General features: G+C 35.7%; 1 long non-coding RNA gene across 3 annotated transcripts in view; it reads right to left on the reverse strand.

Moving 5' to 3' along the window:
- Positions 1–21,272, reverse strand: part of LOC136025259 (uncharacterized) — a 76,734-nt gene that overhangs the window by 45,143 nt on the left and 10,319 nt on the right. For all 3 annotated transcript variants that reach the window (XR_010617046.1, XR_010617048.1, XR_010617047.1), the window contains exon 3: positions 9,105–9,238. This is a non-coding gene — a long non-coding RNA (uncharacterized LOC136025259). The remainder of the gene's footprint in view (positions 1–9,104; positions 9,239–21,272) is intronic.

Consider the following 21,272-nt stretch of genomic DNA (forward strand, 5'->3'; position numbering starts at 1 on the left):
AAATTTCATTAAAATCCGGTCACCCGTTCCCAAGTTAAAAATACCTCAATTTTTCTAATTTATCTAATTTTTCCAACCCCCAGCTCTCCCAAAGAAAATTTATCCGTACCAATTATGTCAATATCGTATCTACAACTTGCTTATTCTTCCCATTAAGTTTTATTCCGATCACCCCACTCTAAGCGTTTTCTGAGATTTCCGGTTTCCAAGATTTCTGTTTCCCCCCTCCAACCCTCTATGTCCCCGGATCTGATTCGAATTGAACATGGAGCATCTGAGACACAATATTCTTCTGTATATCAAGTTTCATTAAGATCCGATCACCCATTCGTAAGATACCTCGATTTTCACGTTTTCTAAGAATTCCGGCTTCCCCTTCCGACTCCCTTCAATGGTGCTGGATTTGGTCGGGATTTAAAATGAGAGTTTTAAAGCACAAGATCCTTCTAGATATCAAATTTCATTAAGATCTGGTCAACCGTTCGTAAGATACAAACACCTCATTTCTTCTAGTTTTTCCAATTTACTCCCACCCCCAACTCCACCAAAGAGAGCGGGTCCGGTCCGGTTATGTCAGTCACCTATCTTGGACTTGTGCTTATTCTTTCCACCAAATTTCATCCTGATCTCTCCGTGTTAAGCGTTTTCGAAGATCCCCCCCCCCCCGTTAATGACACTGGATCCCGTCGGGATTTAAAATAAGAGATCCAAGTTTCGAGGTACTTCTAAAAATTAAATTTCATTAAGATACGTTCACTCTTTCGTAAGTTGAAATACCTAATTTTTTCTATTTCTTCATAATTAACCCTCCTTCCCCTCCCCTAACTCCCCCAAACAGAGCAGATCCGTTCCCATGATGTCAATCCCAAATCTAGGACTTGTGCTTATTTTTCCCACCAAGTTTCATCCCGATGGATAATTTGTTATCCACCGGATAACAAACGACTATTTCTAATTTAATCTGGTCCGGTCCCTGATACGCCTGCCAAATTTCATCGTCCTAGCTTACCTGGAAGTGCCTAAAGTAGCGAAACCGGGACAGACCGACAGACAGAATTTGCGATTGCTATATGTCACTTGGTTAATACCAAATGCCATAAAAATTCGGACAAACGTTCAAATTTTAGCATAAAGATAAAGGCATTGAGGAGGAAGGAACCCCTTTTAAACGGAATTATATACGTTCATCTCGAATGTTAATGTTGCTTTACTTTCAGTTGAAAAAATTATTTAAATTAATTTCTCATTGTTTTTAAAATAATGCCGGTAAATCTGGCTTAAAACTCCACGGGAAAAAACGTAGTTTGCTTTTGTTTGGTCCTGGATGGTATATTTTTCTACGTTTTTTTTTTCGAAATGACAACATCCTTAGGGTGCATTTCATGTTTGCCAAAATTACAGAAAAAAACTTTTTTTCCAACTTAGCCCACCTGAAACCAACAACATAGCTTAGAAAATGTAATTCAACCGTTTTAGCTGAAGCGATAAAAGTTGACTCAAAAGAAATGATTTTTAATCAGTCAAATTCTTATGATTTTTTATAACTATCTTTCTGTCTCATTAATTTGAAATTATGGAAATTTTAATGCCCAGGTCCCAAATACACCAGGTCCCTATTCTCATTGGAAGGAACAGAAGCTAATCCAAATAGGGGTTGGTAAAACAGTGGTTGAGTTAAAAAAAGGCAGTGTTACCAGGGATTAAGTTGCATGGGGGTTGAGTCAAAATATGTTTGAATTGCTCATTAAAAAGGACAGATTTAAATGAGGGCTGAATTGCACAGAAGTTGAGTAAAATGAGAGTTCGTTTTTAGGGGTTGAATTCAAAGTGAGTTGTTCCACGAAGGATAAGGTGGCTCAATTATATGGAGGTTACACTCTAATTATTTTCTTATTTTTCCCTTAATTTTCCACGCAAGTAATTCAAAAGTAAATTAGATCAGCGTATAATATTATATCAATATTATGTAGGAGGCAAGATAATATTTCGGCAGAATCAATTTTCAAAATTCACACTCGTGTTTACCCTTCTATAAAACAGTGTACCGCCATAGGGTGTACTCAAAGCTTTATTCTAAATATAAATAAAACAAACTACTTTTTACAGCACTCAATTCCCTTCCACACCATTTCCCCTTGAGACAATGGAATCTAACTAGCTAAGAAAGATGGAAGGGGATATACATGTATTTCTCTCCTTTACAGTCTGTTTAATATTTTAGCTTTTTAAGAAAAATGAATTACTTAAATACAAAATGTAGAGTTCAGACTTGTTGCAATTAAAGACAGGAATGTGTATCTATGATATAATCAAATCTTAGCTGCGTCCAGGCAGGGGGGGGGGGGGGTTCTGGTTTTGACACCCCTGAAAACATAAAATAATTTTGTAAAATTTGTAATTAAATCCATGTAAACCAATGATCAAAGTATTAAATCTATGCAAACAAATAATTCGAAAAGCCGTGGTTGACTGTGCTCAATTTTTTAGTTACTTAGAATTAATGCAGTGGTATCCTTGAAGATACAGTTTCAAATAGAAATATTAAGCCCTTTAGAAAATCCAAAAATAGAAGTTAAAGGACTAAAAAGGCATATTTTTGTATCCAAAGTTATAGCTATTGGGTTTTTCAACTATAATGAACAAAACGACTATCTAAAAATTTTAATCGGGATATTTGGGGGAATAGGTGCGTGGCAGGGGGCCTAGTGGCCCTACATTTATTTCGGTCACTTAAAAACGAAACTTGAACTTTTAATTTCCGTTCAAATGAGCCATCTCATGATGTTCCAAGACCAATTGGTCGATACGATTACTCGTGGGAAAAACAAAAATAAAATAAGAACAAAAGGACACAAATAAACACGCATACATGACCTTTCTTCTGGCAAAAAAAAAATATAAAATTCCGCATTTTTGCAGATATGAGCTTGAAACCTGAATAATATGGTTCTTTGATACGCTGAATCTTATGATGTGATTTTTATTGAGATTTTATTCCCTTTTTTCAAAAATCTGGCAAATCTTAGCAGGCTCATAGCCTTTGATAGGTAAAATAAAACTTAAATGAAATTTATATTTTTTCCTTCCTCTCTTTTCTTTAATCATATACCTCCTAAAATTTCTGCGTCGCCTTGAAACAAATTGTTGTCACAATTTCTTCAATTTAAAATAGGATATCCATATAAACAATGCGTACTTGTATCTCATAGCCACTACACCCAAGCTCTGAAGTTGGGTTAATGCTAATGAAACAATTCTTACTTCATTATACGCAAAAGAATTGTAGGTAACACATTTTGCATGCAGATCCACTACAGTTTAACCCCCCCCCCCCTCCCATATTTTCTCTCAAAAGAAGTTCCACTATTTCCGTTTGAACTAGGCAATAGGGGGAGGCTATTAGTCTTGGTGTAACAGGTACACGCACTTGCAACTCAGAGAATCAATCACAATTTAGAAGTTTTCTTATTTAAAAGAAACGTTAGCAGAGGGTGGATTATCTGTAAAAATAGATATTGCATGTAATTACAGCTTGAATTGAAAGTAAAAGCGTTTAAGGGCTTGCACAGACAGATTGCAGACGAAGGGGAAATAGCGATAGAATCAGGAATGATCTTTAACCTTGTATCCTTGAATTAAACTAATTTTTCATTTTTATGCCTAATGGAGGAAAGTCCAAAATATACATTAGAATAAAATATAAAATTGCCAGTGAAATAGTTCGTGCGAATTTGCCCTTTGTTTTCAGTCAGAAAAATAATGCACATACTAAAAGAATTTTGTTTTATTGAAAGAAATTTAAAGGAGAAAACTAGGACTGCCGTTTTGCGTTCACAGGATGTGTCTGCGCAATCATAGGTAATCCATTAGTTGAAGCATAGTACTGTAACTTATAGGTCTTGTTTTTAAACATTCAAAAATTTTCATTTCAAAACAGAAACTTTTTAATAAATGCAAATATCATCTAGATAAGGTCTATCATTTTTTGAATAACTATCAAAAGCCTAGCTGAGCCTAACTCGTATTTTGGGGTCAAAACAGAAAATAGTAAAGTTTAAAAAGGTTAAAACCATAATAATGGTTTAAACATACATTTTTTTTTCTTCTAGCAAAAAAAAGTAACAGTTAAATAAAAAAATTAAAAAACATATATACACATGTACAGGACATAGCATGTCATGAAAATTAAAACAGATTAGACTGGCAAATTCAAAAAGGAATAAATCTCAAATAGGAGGTTATTTATGGCAAAAAAAAACTTCGAATATTAATAACCCCAAAAATAGGTAAATAGGTATTAATAACTTCTTAAAATTAATTAGAATCAGAAAAATCATAGCTATTAAAAAAAAGAATGAAAAGGGGCAAATTAGAATCGCAGTAGATTTGAAGGGGTCCAAACCTGAAAATCTCCTTTAAATATTCCTCAAAAGGATCTCCCTTTAAGATCTCTCGATGGTGGCCTCCCCCTGGGGGAGTTGGGCTTTATCTTTCAAATCAAATGGATCACAAGTTATTTAGCACAAGATCCATCATTCTATTTCCCTGCCTGTCTCCACTGGAGTATCCCAGGGTACTCTCCGAGGTCTTCTTCCTTTTTCAGTTATAATCAACAGTATCGATAAGGAATTTCCCGATGTATAGAAATTGTTTGATGATTTCACGGCAGATAAAACCTTCTAAAGAAATTTTATGATGCCTTGGAATAAGACACGATAGTAAACCCTTCAAAATCCACGATAATGCCAATATATTTCCTTTAATTCCCTCTCTTTCCTTAATCATATACCTCCTAAAATTTCTGAGTCTTCAATGAGATTACACGTTGTCACGGTTTCTTCTAATTTAAAATGGATATCCATATAAAAAGTAGTATCCTAAAGCACCTATCCCTTTGCTTAAGCTCCTGAAAAAAATTTGTGTCCCTATCACTATTAGAAATAGATACTTCCCCGACTTGACCATCTGGGAGGGGGGGGGGGGGTAGTGGAAGGACGGTTAATTTGGAGAAATTAGAAAAAATGAGGTATTTTTAACTTATGAACGGGTTATCGGATCTTAATGAAATTTCATATTTAGAAGGATCTTGTGTATAAGAACTCTTACTTTAAATCTCGATCGGATCTAGTGACAGTGGGGGGAGTTGGAGGGGAAAATACCTCTTGGCTCTTGTTATCCTGGAGAAACCGCTTTTCGAAAAATTGTATTTTTCAGGGTTGGTCTCTTTTGTCTCACTCATAATTGAAGCAACGATTTTTTTATAACCAAGTTGTAATCCTAAAACTGCGGGAATTTTTTTTTGAATTTATTTTTTACAGTTTTTGTTATATGGGATTTTTTCCAACTTAGGTTAATAGCTTTATCGTCAGTTGATTCTATTTACAGGTAAACAGGTTCAAACAAGAGACGCATTGCAAGAATACCTGGAAAATATCGCACATTAGTGGAGGGGGTTGGGGATAAAGCATTGCGGCCTGCATACAAAATTGTTTCAGCAGCAATTATTCTGCATATTATGAAGTAAATATTGTTTCAATTGGTTTTGACCTAATTTCACTTCTTGGGTGTCGTAGCCATAAGACTTATAATTTTCACGATATTTTTCTTTATAGCCTCCCGACCAATTTAATGACGACTAGCTACTTGGTCGGCCCTGGATGGTAGGCCCAAAAGGACGATCTTTGGTAACCTGTCATCTTTCAATTCCTAGGAAAATTACCCAATAAATTTTCCGCCGTCTTTTGCAGTGTTCAAATCTCGGTTTTGATTACTCATACCAACACATATATAAATAAATACGGTACTTATCAGTTATATAATAGACACTCGAGAAGTGAAGTTCGATTAATGCTAATGAAACAAAACTTGATGAATATATAATAGTTTAGAAACAAATTTGGGCTATATAGTTGCACATTCGAAGGCGGGGTAAAGTAAAGCATATATTAAATGTATAAATGAAAAATTGAGCAAAGAAAAAACCGGTTTAATTTCTATAAAGCAGTGAACAAAAATAAAATATATAAACTACACTTTAACTAAAAAAATAAAAATACTCCGAATATTTCGGCCCCATGTCCGGGAGCCTTTCTCAACGGGGAAAAAAATTAAAAAGATTACAAACCGACAATTTAAGACTTTTTTAAGACATCGTAAAAAAGTACCACGACAAATAAAACACCACACAAAAAATATATAAACAATAAAATAAATAAGAACAACTCACATTATAAAACAAAACTCCTGCATTGACGGTAATAACCTTAGAATAAAACTATAGCAACTGTATATAATGAAACTTTCCTCTGCCACATTCGGTGTATAAATAGGAATCTATTAAAAATGAAAATTTTAAATACTTGCAACAAAACAAAAGCAGGTCACCCAAAACTCCAGTCAACCCCAAATTCAATCAAAATCTTACAGGTTAATGAAACAAAGTTATGAATTATAAATTGAATGGATTTTTTCTTTTGCTAGTTTAGCTGAAGTCTGTTGACATCTTACAGCATTGACCTTGCTTTGACTTTCGTTCGCAAGGTTATTACTTTTTTAATAAAAAAAGATATTTTTAATTTTTTTATTTAAGGTATAGTTTATATATTTTATTTTTGTTCACTGCTTTATAGAAATTAAACCCGTTTTTTGCTTTTTTACTCAATTTTTCGTAAATGGAAAACCAGTGTGGTCTAAGAAATTATTTATTAAATGTGAAAACTAACCATTGTTGTATTTAATATATGCTATGTTTACACCAGCCCCAGCCCCTAATGCGCAAATGTATGGCCCAAACTTTTGATAAAACAAATGAAATAAAATAAAAAATATGATGTAAATATAATACTTTATTAGGAAAATTGTAAAATTACGACCTAGAATTATATGCCAAGAACGCCGAAATGTCGTTAAGAATCGCGTTAAAAAGAGGTCTTCCTTCTGTCTTAGCTGCCGCCTAACCGGTTATTATCCCATCTGATCTTTTCCATCCAAATGATCGACAGTATAAAGAAGTTACTTGACAAGTTTCTTGTGTCGAAATTTTATAATGTCTATTATATAACCGATAAGTACCATAAATACTTACCATAATATATATAAATCGTACGAAAAACTAAGAACGATATTATTTTAAACTTTCCGACTTTTTTAGAAATCCTTGTCTTATATGTATAAAGTCATCATCGTTCTTGTCTATATGGCTCATGCGATGGGTGTTCCAAAATTTTAATTTCTTGTTCTGGAAGAATATTATATATTTAAGCCTGCTTTTGGAACAGATGTATTTTTTCAGTCTGGTTTCCCCTTTCCCTCTCATAAATAAAAAAGAATTATTTTGTATAACCAAGTATTGATCCTAAAATTGCGCGAATGACTCCAATTTTTTTTACTGTTTTTTTATATTGGATTTTCCAACATAACTTTAATAGCTTTATCGTAAAACTAAAATAAGTTCTTGGATAGCCTGGTCAAACCTGTTTTATTTTCTTTCAAAGACCAGCCTTCTCAATTATCATTGTGTTGTTAAAACAATTGGTGTTGAAATATGGACGTTTTTCTACCAGTTTCGTATTCTGAAGTTTCACAGGAGGGACGATAAAAAAAAACACAGAAAAGATAGGATCCATTCGAGATTTAATAAGGACGACTAGAGTGGTAAAACTTTAAGGAGAAGATGGAATATCACGGAGAAAATTGACAATATAATGACATATACGAGGGGGAGGATTTGCAATTGAGAAGATAAAATATCTGGAAAGAGCATAAAAAGACATTAGGTATGGTCCACCTTTTAAGTAAAGAATCGGTTCTTAAATTTACCAAAGCGTAATCATTCTAAATATAAAAGGGGTGTATTTCATTTCTTTCAATGAAAACACCGAAAGTATGCAACTGTCAAAATCTAAGGGAAGGGCAACAATTTAGGGGACAAATCCTCCTCCCACAAATGAGGTCCCAAGAGAAATGCGAATTTAATAGTTGTATAGTATTTTGTTTATAAGTAGCCAATCTGAAACCAAAATTCAGAGGCGTATGTTCGTCAAAATCCAGGGATAGGGGGAGGGGGGTGAAGGTGTAGCTAATTTTCCCTATTCAAGTGAAAATGACAGTGAAAAATTAGCCATAGAGTGCCATAACGGAAAAATATACTAATGAAAGCTATGCCATGTTTCTCTGGATGCTTGAATTATGCAGGCTTATCTTAATTTTGACATGATTATATTTGACACCGGCGAATGTCAACATTAATCAGATTTTGGACATTCACAGTCACAACTATCCTACAATGACTATCTTCTCTTCTTGAAAAGGAAGATCGAAGTTCGAGTGCTTCTTTACAGACAAAATAAGGAGTGTTAGGTGTGAATCCTTTTTGAATCACTACTTTTTATGGATTCTTTACATATACTAAAACTGGCTGCAGCACCAAGATGCCTAACACCAACACAGCTAAGCATGCTCCTCTTCCGTTCCAACATATCTAAAGCCTCCCTCTTTACACACACCCAACAATTTCTAATTTTCCTTAAATCCTTCCTTAACTCCCCTGCCTAATCTGAGGACGATTTGCTTCCCGTTTGGCCCCGGATGATTGGCTGAAAAGGAGAATTTGTTAATACCAATTTTTCCTATAGCTTATTGTTTGAAACACGGTTAGTCTGATGGGCTAGCCCATCATGATGGGCTACAATTCTTTTAATACAAAAAATTATGAAGGGTACGTAAAATCATCTTTTTTTTTGCTTAGATCTGTTTTAGAGGTATTTCACTCAGTTAAGGAGGTATTTATCTTTAAATGAACTCCACCGGTTGTGGCCAGGGATGCAACTCCCCCCCCCCTTCTCTAATAACTCTGAACAATTATTAAAGTATGAAAATGAGAAATAAGGTTCTTCGGCTTTTAGGGATTTCTAGTTTCCCTCCTTCTCGGACCTTGGCCATCCAAAATAAATACGAAAAAATAAATCAGGCATAAAGGTGCTGACCCCAGTCTGTCGATTTTACTAGTAGAATAGCTTTTTCTAATCATTACAGTCCTTTTCCGGATTTTCAATATATCAAAAAAACAAGAAGAAAAGTAACAATAAAAAAGGAGTTCCAACTACCTGTCAATCCCTCGCAGGACCCCTTCCTAGGCAACTTGGGAGCAACCTGCTCTTCCTTTGGTCCTTTGGATGGATGGAATGAAAGCATAGTCTTCGGATAGATGTTTAAATGGTAGGATGACAAACTTTTGAAGCTATGAAGAAAATTCAAATATTATAGAAAGATAGTAAACCATCAAACTGGGATCCTATGGGGGTCAAGCATCAGGAATTCCACCTCCAACACCTTCACCTCCAACAACCCCAACATCATCCATCCCTTAATATGTGCATAATTCCACATGGGATAGACTGTACCGTCCATATTAAAATTCCAGAACAAGATGCGTACACGTACATGAATATTAAAAAAAACAAGATTTTTAAACTGAAAGTACGGAGTAGCATAAAACAATAAAACGAACAGAAGCTATTCTGTATATGAATAGGATTGCCGCATCCTCAATACCATGCTCATTGCAAAAAAATAGAATTTTGGCTCCATTATTTAAGAGAGACCCTAGTTTTATTAGAATAATGAACTTTTTTAAGTTCTAAAAAAGAATTAAGGGTAAAGACCGCTTTGAGAAAGGGGCAGCACTCCTCATATACATGATAATTTCTGTTTGTTTAAGTTTTAATATTGCTCCTTAATTTCAGTAGAAAAGACTTGCTAATTTTTTGAATTTCTGATCGTTTTTTTAGTAATGCCAAAAAAATCCATTTCCCTCTCCATAGAAAATTTCTTTTACCCACGAAAATTCCTCGATAAAAAGTCCTCCCACGAAGCCTCCAACCCTTCCCCCTGCCCGAAAAATATAAGTACACTTCCCAATCACCAACACTAAGTGTATACACAGAGCAAAATTCATAGCTTTCACCCTCGCAAGGGGAATTGGGGGTTAAGTAATGCTCGGACATATTTATTAGATATTTTGACTATGCTGAATGGACGGTTTGTCTCAAAATTTTGATCGGAAGACCTTAGAGACAAAGAGGGCATGAGTGGGGGTTAGCTGCCAACCAATATTTTCTTACAAAAGAAAATCACTTAAAAAGAACAATAGGACTTTTTATTTTCGATCATATGAGCCCTCTTCCGATCTTCTTGGATAACTGGTTTGGTATGATTATCCCTGGGGAAAACAAACAAAAAGAAGAAACAAACAACACGCATCTGGGATCTTTTATTTGCCAAAAAATGTAAAATTCAAATTTTTAGTATATTTGAAACGATATTTAGTATATTGAAACTTCTACAAAAGGGTTCTCTGACCTCTCTATTTCTGATCAAACGAGCATCCTCCGAAGTTTCCATGGCCATAAGGCAGAGGTGGGGATGAGGAAGGAGCAGTTTCCCTCTTATACAGAATAAGTTCCGTTCAAATTGATAATGAAGCTGTTTACTTTATAGTAACAGGATAGACAAGAAATATTCCCAGAAACTAAGAGGGATTAAATATATATTTCACATTTTTGATGTGTTTTTTAAGCTTTGTTCCCCTCCCCCGAAGAAAACAGCCCCCGAACAAAAGTCCTGAATATGGTCCTGGGAATTACACATCAATTTCTACCTCCACCATCCTCTTGTTTCTTTCTTAGAACTAATTCTGTATTATTTGAAGGGTCCATAAGAGTTTTGATGTGTTGGTATTAAAATGCGCCCTTTGAGGCATTTTCATCCCTTCCAAACAAGTCAAAATATTTTTTGGTTTATACAAATTTCACTGTGTAAGGTAGATCTCCTGTTGTTTTACGATTCCAAACATTTGCGTATGAGGGCTTTAAGACTCTCCAATGGGGTTCTATGATTGTTTTGTAGCTAGGTAGAAAGGGAGATGCCTCAAAGGGTGTATTTTAATATCAAACATCCAAACTCTTAATGAACCTTCGGATAAACACATAATTAGCTCTAAGGGAGAGGCGGTGAAAGAGTGAAGGTATATATTGATATAAAATCCACAGGGCTGTATCCAAGACTTTTGTTTGGGGGGATAGTTTTGGTGGGGGGGGGGGCTTTCAGTGAAACTGATATTTAATCTCTCTTGATTTCTGGGAATATTTCTGGTTTACGCTGTTATTATGAGAGTAAAGAGAGACATTACACTCCATAATGAGCAAAACTCATTCCGTATAGGAGGGGGACTGCCCCTTAGTCATCCCCACTTATGCCTCATGGTTTTAGAAACTTTGGAGGATGCTCATTTTACTAGTAATTGAGATCTCTCGTCCGTTCAAATAAATCAAAAGTGACTGGGTACAAACCAACCGCAGGTGAACGCAGGTAAATTTACAGGTAAACCGGTTTTAACAAGGGTGACGCTAACAGAGTATAAACCGTATCTAAAATATCGTGACAACGAGCTGTAAGTCAGTAAGCTCAATAGTAACCGAAACATTAACAAAAAACAGAAGTTTGATACCAACAGATATATTCAAAGAATCGACTTCTGCTGATTCCAAATATATCAGTTTCATTAAGTTTAGTTTTACCCAACAAAGGCTTTTGGCCTGATAAAATTTGCCTGATTTTTAAAAAAGGGAACACCCCAGAAGTCATAGAATCTTAGTGAAAACCACATCATCAGATTCAGCGTATCAGAGAACCATACAGGAGAGGTTTCAAGCTCCTTTCTCCAAAATGTAGAATTTTGTATGTTTTGCCAGAAGAAATATTACGAATGCGTGCTATTTCTTTGTTTTTGCTGTTTCATTTTCCAACGGTGATCGTATCGACCCAGTGGTCCAAGAATATCGGGAGAGGGCTCATTCGACCGGTGACCAAAAAGATTGGAGGCCAACTAGGTCCCCTCCGACGCCCTTTTTTCTCAAAATTGGTCATTTAAAATTTGAGATAGCCATTTTTTTTCAGCATAGCTGAAAGGCCGAATAACTATGCCTTTAAAGATAACATAACCCATCACAATCCCTGGGAAAAGGTCTTTTAAGTTATAGTATTTGCCCATTGTTTAAGTTTAGTATTTGTTCTTGGGAAGTATATATACTTTATTTCTGGTTGGGGGGTGAATTTTCTGCAGGAAATTTTCCACAGGGAGAATTTTCCATGGGGAGGGACGTTTCCAGGGGGTTAATTTTCAGTGGACATTTTACACTGGGGGATTTTGCCAGAATTCCTATAAGACATTCTTCTTATGTCTTGCTTTGTCTTTGCTGAATTTCGCACGAAGAGATCTTAAGGGTAGTGGTCCGGGGAAGTTTTCACAAGGATGGAATTGTCTAGAGGATATATCCGTCGATAGGATTTTTTCGTGAAAGTGGAGTCAGATTCCCTGGCATTATCAAAAAAAAATTCTATTCGCTACAAGTTTTAGCTCCTTACATTCAGTTGGAAAATACCTTTGAAGGTCCATATTGGATTTGTGACAAACAACGATTAATATATCCGGTAAGAACACAGAAAAGGCATCACTTTATTCGTAGAGACGGCTGAATAGTGGACGGCTCAATATTTAACAAACACTCAATTAGGGTTTTTTACTACAAAAGAAAATACTCAAAGTGTACTCTGTGACTATAAGCACCATAAGTTTATGAGTAAACGGATTTAAACAGGAGTAAATGTTGGCAAAATGTATGGAAAATACCCGGGGGTATTTTAATATTGTATGAAATAAATAATGTTAGTACTTCTTCCATAATATTTAGAGGGGAGTGGATTGTCGCAAAAACGAATTTATACGTAAACAAGAGCTAGGAGCTCATATGACACTTGTGACGAGGTTGGAACAGCCAAGAGCTCATGTGGCATGAGCTCTAGCAAAATTCTAAGAATCAATAGATTGCTTTAAAAGGAAAATCAGAGGCTTAATGCCGGTCGGGACTTAAAATAAGACCTCTGAGTCACAAGGTTCTTCTAAATATAAAAATTCATTAAGATCCGATCACTCACTCTAAGTTAAAAATACCTTAATTTTTCTAATTTTTCCTCTCCTTTCAGCCCCCCAGAGGGTCGAATCGGGGAAAACAATTTTATCAAGTCAATTTGTGCAGCTACCTGACACGCCTACCTATTTTTATCGTCCTAGCACGTCCAGAAGCACCAAACTCGCCAAAGCACTGAACCCCACCACCTAAATCCCCCAAATAGAGCGGGTCCGGTCCGGTTACGTCAACCACGTATCTACTATATTTATAAGCGTTTTCCAAGATTTTCGGTTTCCCCCTCCAACCCCCCCCCCCACAATGTCAACAGATCTGGTTATGATTTGATACAAGAAATCTAAGACACGAGTTCCTTCTAAATATCAAATTTCATTGAGATCCGGTCGCCCGTTCTTTAGTTAAAAATACTTCAATTTTTCTAATTTTTCCAAATTAACAACCCCAGCTTCCCCAAAGAGAACGGATCCGTACCAATTATGTCAATCTCGTATCTATAACTTGTGCTTATTCTATACATCAAGTTTCAGCCTGATCTCTCCACTCTAAGCGCTTTCCAAGATTTTCGGTTTCTAAGATTTTTGTTTCCCCCCCTCCAACTCTCTATGTCCCCAAACCCAATTCAAATTGAAAATGGAGCATTTGAGACATAAGATTCGTCTTTATTTCGGGTTTCATTAAGATCCGATCACCCATTCGTAAGATACCTCGATTTTCACGTTTTCCAAGAATTCTGGTTTGCCCCCCCCCCCCAACTACCTTCAATGTCACCGGATCTGGTCGGGATTTAAAATAAGTTCTAAAGCACAAGATCCTTCTAGATATCAAATTTCATTAAGATCTGATCACCCGTTCGTAAGTTAAAAATACCTGATTTTTTCTAATTTTTCCTAATTACTCCCCCCAAACTCCACCAAAGAGATCGGATCCGGTCTGGTTACGTCAATCACCTATGTTGGACTTGTGCTTATTCTTTCCACCAAGATTCACCCTGATCTCTCCGCTTTAAGCGTTTTCCAAGATTTCCGCCCCCCCCCCACCCAATAACACTGGATCCGGTCGGGATTTCAAATAAGAGATCTGAGTTTCGAGGTCCTTCTAAATACGAAATTTCATTAAGATACGATAACTCTTTCGAAAGTTAAAAATACCTCATTTTTACAAATTTTTTAGAATTAACCCTCCCTCTCAACTCCCCCAAAGATAGCAGATCCGTTCAGGTTATGCCAATCCAGTATCTAGGACTTTTTTTATTCTTTCCATCCAGTTTCATACTGATCTCACCTATTTTTTCAGATTTCCACCCCCCCCCCCCCCCCCAATGACGCTGGGTCCGGTTGAGATTTAAAATAAGAGATCTGAGTTACGAGGTCCTTCTAAATATGAGGTTTCATGAAGATCCGATTACTCCTTCGTAAGTTAAAATACCTCATTTTTCTAATTTTTCAGAATTAACCCCCCCCCCCCAAATTTGAGGGGATCCGTTTAAATTATATCAATCATGTATCTAAGACTTCTGCGTATTTTTCCCACCAAGCTTCATCCAGATCCCTCTACTCTAAGCGTTTTCCATTATTTTAGTTCCCCCTCCCCAAACTCCCCCCCCCCCGCGTCACCAGATCCGGTCAGGATTTAAAAATAGAGCTTTGAGACAGATATGCTTCTAAATATCAAATTTCATTGAGATCCGATCAACCGTTCGTAAGTTGAAAATACCTCATGTTTTTTAATTTGTCAGAATTAACCCTCCCCCCAACTACCCCTAAGATATCGGATCCGTTCCACTTATGTCAATCATGCATCTAGGACTTGTGCTTATTTTTTCCACCAAGTTTCATCCCGATCCCTCCACTCTAAGTGTTTTCCAAGATTTTAGGTTTCCCCCTCCCAACTCCCCCCCCCCAATGTCACCATATCCGGTTGGGATTTAAAATAAGAGCTTTGAGACACGATATCCTTCCAAAAATCAAATTTTATTAAGATCTGATCAACCATTCGTAAGTTAAAAATACTTCATTTTTTCAATTTTTTCCAAATTAACCAGCCCCCCCCCCCCCAAATGGTCAAATCGGAAAACGATTGTAATTTAATCTGGTCCGGTCCCTGATACGCCTACCAAATTTCATATTCCTAGCTAACCTGGAAGTGCATAAAGTAGCAAAACTGGGACTGACAGACCGACAGAATTTGCGATTGCTATATGTCCCTTGGTTAATATCAAGTGCCATAAAAAAGCAAAATTTTTCCGAGGGAGGCAAAGAGCGAAGTTGAAAATTAAAACGGAAACATTTATTACTTCACAGCTATCAAATATATACCAATAAAACTAGTATATATAAACCAACTTATGTTTCCCCATGTTTCTAGGATTATAGAAAACTAGCGCTTAGTTTGACTTTAGCCCTTTTTTACTTTAATTTGATTCAGCACTATAAATAAAAAATAAGGGAGACTGTTAGGTGAGAAGCCATTTTGAATCACATCTTTTTGTGGATTCTTTACATATACTAAAACTTGTTGTAGCACCAGGCTGCCTAACACCAACATAGCTTGGCACGCTCCTCCTTCGTACAAGCATATCTGAAGCATCCTTCTTTACTCCCATCCAAAAATTTCTATTTTCCCTAAAATCCTTCCATATGACCTCTCCCAACTAAATTGGGGGCGGCCTGCTTTTGGGAAGGCCCCAGATGATTGACAGAAAAGGAGAATCTGTGAATATCTGCCATCATCCATTCGCAGCATGTCTCCTAGCCATCAACTTTTCTCCATTGTAACACTTTAAAGCTGTAAATCCAATTTTTCTACAGCATTTTGTTTGAAACATGGTTAGTCTGATGGGTTTTTTTTTTAATATGAAAAACAAAATGAGGAAACGTAAATGATTTTTCTTAGCTAGGATGTATTTTAGAGACATTAAACTCACTTAAGGGAGTGTTTACCTTTAAATGACCTCCACCAGTTGAGACAAGATTTTTTTTTTTTGGAATGTCTAGTCTACCCTCTTTCTCTTCTTATTCTGAATAAATAAGAAAAAATAAAAGAAAAATCAAAAAAAAGGAAAGTAACAAAATAAAAAAAGGGTTCCAATTGCTGTCAATCAAACAGTTCGTGGTAACGAACTGTAGTAAGGAGCGACCCGGCTCAATAGCAACCAAAACTCTAAAAAATGGAGTTTTGATATCAATAGCTACATCAAAAGAGTTGCATTTTAATGTTGATTTTAAATATATAAGTTTAATCAAGTTTAGTCTTACCCATCAAAAGTTACGAGCCTGAGAAAATTTGCCTTATTTTAAAAAATAGGGGAAAACAACCCCTAAAAGTCATAGAATCTTAACGAAAATCACACCATCAGATTCAGCGTATCAGAGAACCCTATTGTACAAGTTTCAAGCTCCTATCTACAAAAATGTGGAATCACGGGTGCGTGTTTATTTGTTTGTTTTTTGTTTTTTTTTTGTTTTTTTTTTCCAGGGGTCATCGTATCGACCAAGTGGTCCTAGAATGTCGCAAGAGGGCTCATTCTAACGGAAATGAAAAGTTCTAGTGCCCTTTTCAAGTGACAAAAAAATTGGAGGGCACCTTGGCCCCCTCCCACACTCATTTTTTCTCCAAAGTCAACGGATCATAATTTTGAGATAGCCATTTTGTTCCGCATAGTCAAAAACCATAATAACTATGTCTTTGGGAATGACTTACTCCCCTACAGTCCCAGGGGGAGGGGCTGCAAGTTACAAACTTGGGCCAGTGTTTACATTTAATAATGGTTATTGGGAAGTGTACAGCGTTTTCAGGGGATTTTTTTTGGTTTTGGGGGTGGGGTTGAGGGGAGGGAGCTATGTGGGAGGATCTCTCCTTGGAAAAATATGTCATGGGGGAACAGAAATTCAATGAAAAGGGCGCAGGATTTTCTAAAATTACAATAAAAAAAAATGAAAAAATAAACATGGAAAAGTTTTTTCAATTGAAAGTAAGGAGTAGCATTGAAACTTAAAATGAACAGAGATTATTACGCATATGAGGGGTTCTAAAAATACTTTAGCATAAAGAGCGAGGTATTTAGGAGGAGATAAATACCTCGCTCTTTATGCTATAGTATTTTTAGTAATTTCAACTATTTATTCAATGGCCTTTCGGACTAGGGGGTCATTCTTAAAGAATTGGGACAAAACTTACGATTTAGTGCAAAGAGCGAGGTATTAACGAGGGTACAAACCCCCTCATATACATGATAAAAATTTAAGAATATAAAAGTTTGTTACGTAAGCTAATTCTTAAGTTACGTATATTTTTTACTAATAAAAACATTCGTTAAAAATTAAAATTTATAGTTGCCTTTTTATGTAACCGAAAAATTGCAGGGCAACTAGGCTTTCCCCACCCCTTATTTCTCAAAATCGTCTGATCAAAACTAAGAGAAAGCCATTTAGCCAAAAAAGGAATTAATATGCAAATTTCATTTTAATAATTTATGTGTGGAGAGCCAAAATCAAACACGCATTAATTCAAAAACGTTCAGAAATTATATAAAAAAAACTAGTTTTTTTAACTGAAAGTAAGGAGCGACATTAAAACTTAAAACGAACAGAAATTATTCCGTATATGAAATGGGTTGTCCCCTCCGCAATCCCTCGCTCTTTACGCTAACGTTTGACTCTTTGCCACAATTCTGCTTTTTAAAACAATTAAAAACTTTAGCGTAAAGAGCGAGGGATCGCAGAGGGGACAACCCATTTCATATACGGAGTAATTTCTGTTCGTTTTAAGTTTTAATGTCGCTCCTTACTTAAAGTTAAAAAAAATAGTTTTTTTATGTAATCTCTCGAAAGACCCATCCATAGGCCACTTGAGAAATATTTACAGAGATCTTGAACAAGAATACAATTAAGAATATTTTTTTTTTTTTTTAATTCTTAGTCTTTGGACAGGTGTTTGGGTGGTAGAATGACAAACTTTTGTAGCTGTAAAGAGAATTCAAATATTGTATAATAATAATAAATTATTAAGCTGGGTTCGTTTGAGGCTCAAGCATCAGAGACCCCGCCCTTCCACATCTAATACATTTTCACACATCACCCACTCCATAATATAGGCCTATGCATAACTCTAAATGGGAAGGACAGCGCCGACCATATTAAAATTACTACTACTACTAACAACTCACCACAGCACCAATCCTCCTGAGGATAACACAGCTACACACGATCCTCCTTCATCTATTCAAAGCCCCCCTCTTTACACCTTCCCAGGAGGTTCCCATTTCTTGAACAAAACACGTTAAGTTACAGGGAAATAAAAAAAAGTTTTTGCAAATGAAAATAAGGAGTAGCATAACCACATAAGACGAACAGAGACTATTCCTTACACGAAATGAATTTCCCCCTTCTCAATGCTAAGTTTTTAATGCTACAGTTTAACTTTGTGTTATAATTATTTAAGAATGACTCCTGAAACACAATGGTGATTTAATTAGATAATTAATAAATAAACAAGCGTTTTTTAACTGACGTTTTTTAACTGAAAGTAAGGAAGATCATTAAAACTCAAAATGAACAGAAATTCTTTTGTATATGAAGGGGTTACCTCCTCCTCAGCACTTTGCTCTTTACCCTAAAAACTTTACACCCTTTAAAAAAAAAACTTCGTATTCTAAATAAACGGCCCCTGTGTTTGAGTAACTGTTCTTATAAAATTTAGACGATCAGTCAAACTTTAACTTAAAGAGTAAGGTATTGAGGACGGCATAATTTCTCTTTTATAGACGGCATAATTTCGTTCGTTTTGATTTTTATGTTGCTCCTTACTTTCAGTTGAAAAACATGTATTTTTCAATTAATTTCTGACCGGTTTTCAAATAATACCGTTATATCTGGCTCACTCTCCAAGAAAAATATCCCCCTTCTAACAGCAAACCCCTCCTTGCTGTAATCCCCCCCAGTAAGATTTCTTTCAGACGACTCAGCCTACAAATTTTTCCTTGGCTCGTTTTCATTTGAAAAACTTTAATTTCTAATCGTTTTTTCCGGCTATATATTTGCATATGAGAGGGGAGAGGGTCTAAGTTGAGGGCGCTGCTCAAACATTTTACCCCCCTCCCTTAAATATGCAACTATGTAGCAGATGTTGTGATATAAACCAAAGGTTACATCAAGGCTATATTTCATTGCGACCTAACTTCACTTCTCGAGTGTGTACTGGCTGATACAAAAGAACCGCTTGTTTTATAAGTTATAAGTTAACGTCTTTTTACCTAAACCAAATTTTTATTTTAATATATACAATGACAGTAATCACTTCCCTCTTTTAAATAGTAAGAAAATTTTGAATTTTGAAGTTTTGTTTTGTTTGTTTGTTTTTTTTTATAGCAGTCAATACTTGGTTATTCTGGTTTTCATGGTCTTTAAATTATCTCCACCATAACTCGAGCATTTTCCCTACAAAAAATCACCGAGAATAAAGTGGCCTTAAAAGCACTAATAGCACTATGAAATACGAAACTAAAATTAAATTAGACCTACGTTGCCTGAGCAACGTGAAGTGTTGCGGCAACCTTTGTCCGGCTTCGCCAAATAAAGTGTTGCGAAAGCAACATATGTGTTGCAAAAGCCTATCGAAGCTTTTAAAACGTTATGTTCAAAGAAGAACGCGATCAGTAATCACATGATCAAAGGCTATTCCTCAGCGTTGAAAAAACAAAAATAACAAAAGAATATCGAAAGAAGGGAGCTATCTGTAAGGGATAGCTTTTTGGCCCCAGGCAAGAGTTCTGCGGAGCTTTCCAAAATGTAGTGCCATATTCATCAATCCGGCCTGAGGTCTACACTTTCCATAAAAACCGCACAGGTTAGACCCTTACCAGTTTCCAGGAATAAGCCGACATCGGCGGCATAGGAAAACAAAAAACAAAACAAAAACAGGACAAAACCAAAGTGTTGCTCTCGCAACACAATAAAGCAACCAATAGAAAGCACAGGTCAAATTAAACATGTAGCGCTCCCACTTTTGATGTGCCATTTTCACGAAACTAATAGCATAGGCCATATTGTGTTAGTAATCTTGAAATGTCTTTACCATCAACCCACGGGCCACTTCCCAAGGACCATTTTCAGCAGATAAATAAAAATCAAATAATGCAATATAATGAAGGATAAAAAATTTATATATTCGATAAAATTATAATTTTTACAATAAATTCGTTAGGTAAGTCACAGAAAAAAAGTGAGAGTCGATGCGTATGTTAACGCTGATTCCAACCGGATGTGTTGCAGGGTATGCACAATTTTAGCTGATTTCGAAGGTTTGCTTTTTTTTTGGTCGCCTTCCCGTCGACAGTTGGCTCGCAGGTCCAAAATTCAATTGAATAAAAAAAAATCATCAGAAATTAAAGAGCAACATTAAATGAACAGATATTATTACATATATGATGTGATTGGTCCTCCTCAACACCCCGCTCTTTACGCTAAAGTTTCTAGTACTAAAAAAAAATTATTTTCTAATTAAATGAACACTGTGTCAGGAATCGTTCCTAAGGAATTGGGAAAGAATTCAAACATCAGCGTAAAGAGCTAGATGTTGAGGAGGAGCAACCCCTCATATACGTAATAATTTCTATTTGTTTCAAGTTTTAATGTGGCTCATACTTTCAGTTGAAACAACTTAATTTTTTATTTCTGATCGTTTTCTAAGTAATCCCCCGAAATCTGGCAACACCACAGATAAATCCCTCTTCTTCATGGATTTATTCTCTAGACAATTCAATCCTGGTGAAAATTTACCCCGGACAATTAGCCTATTCGGTTAGTTTATTCGGTCGAACGAAAAAAGCACTACCATCATCTAGCCTTTGGTGTTTTTTGACAGTTTTTCGAATTTGCAAAAAAATCGTTAGTGTTGACACAAGGTAATCTTGACACAATTTCTGTGTCAAGATTAGAGCCAATTTTCACTCCTACATGTCATCTCATCTCTTGAATAAACCTTAAAAATAAGTTCTCTTAGCCCCGAAGTGTTTAAAAGTCTAACCGTAACAAAGGGGAACGAACTAGTTAGCTACGCCAAACGACAAAGAAGAGTTCAAAGAACAAATCTTTAGACCCAAAAGTCAGAATACTTTTCAAAAAATTAACTTCTGTTTTAAATTCCATCAGGTAACATTACTTTTAATCGATTCCTTTGTTTAAATGAATTTAACTATATTAAAGGTTATTAAATTGACTTGATTCATTAATTGGTAAATTCAATTTATAATTATCCACTAATAGATATAGTACTGAATCAGATTGAACT

The sequence above is a fragment of the Artemia franciscana genome, chromosome 3 (assembly GCF_032884065.1).
Source record: "Artemia franciscana chromosome 3, ASM3288406v1, whole genome shotgun sequence".
NCBI lineage: Eukaryota > Metazoa > Arthropoda > Branchiopoda > Anostraca > Artemiidae > Artemia > Artemia franciscana.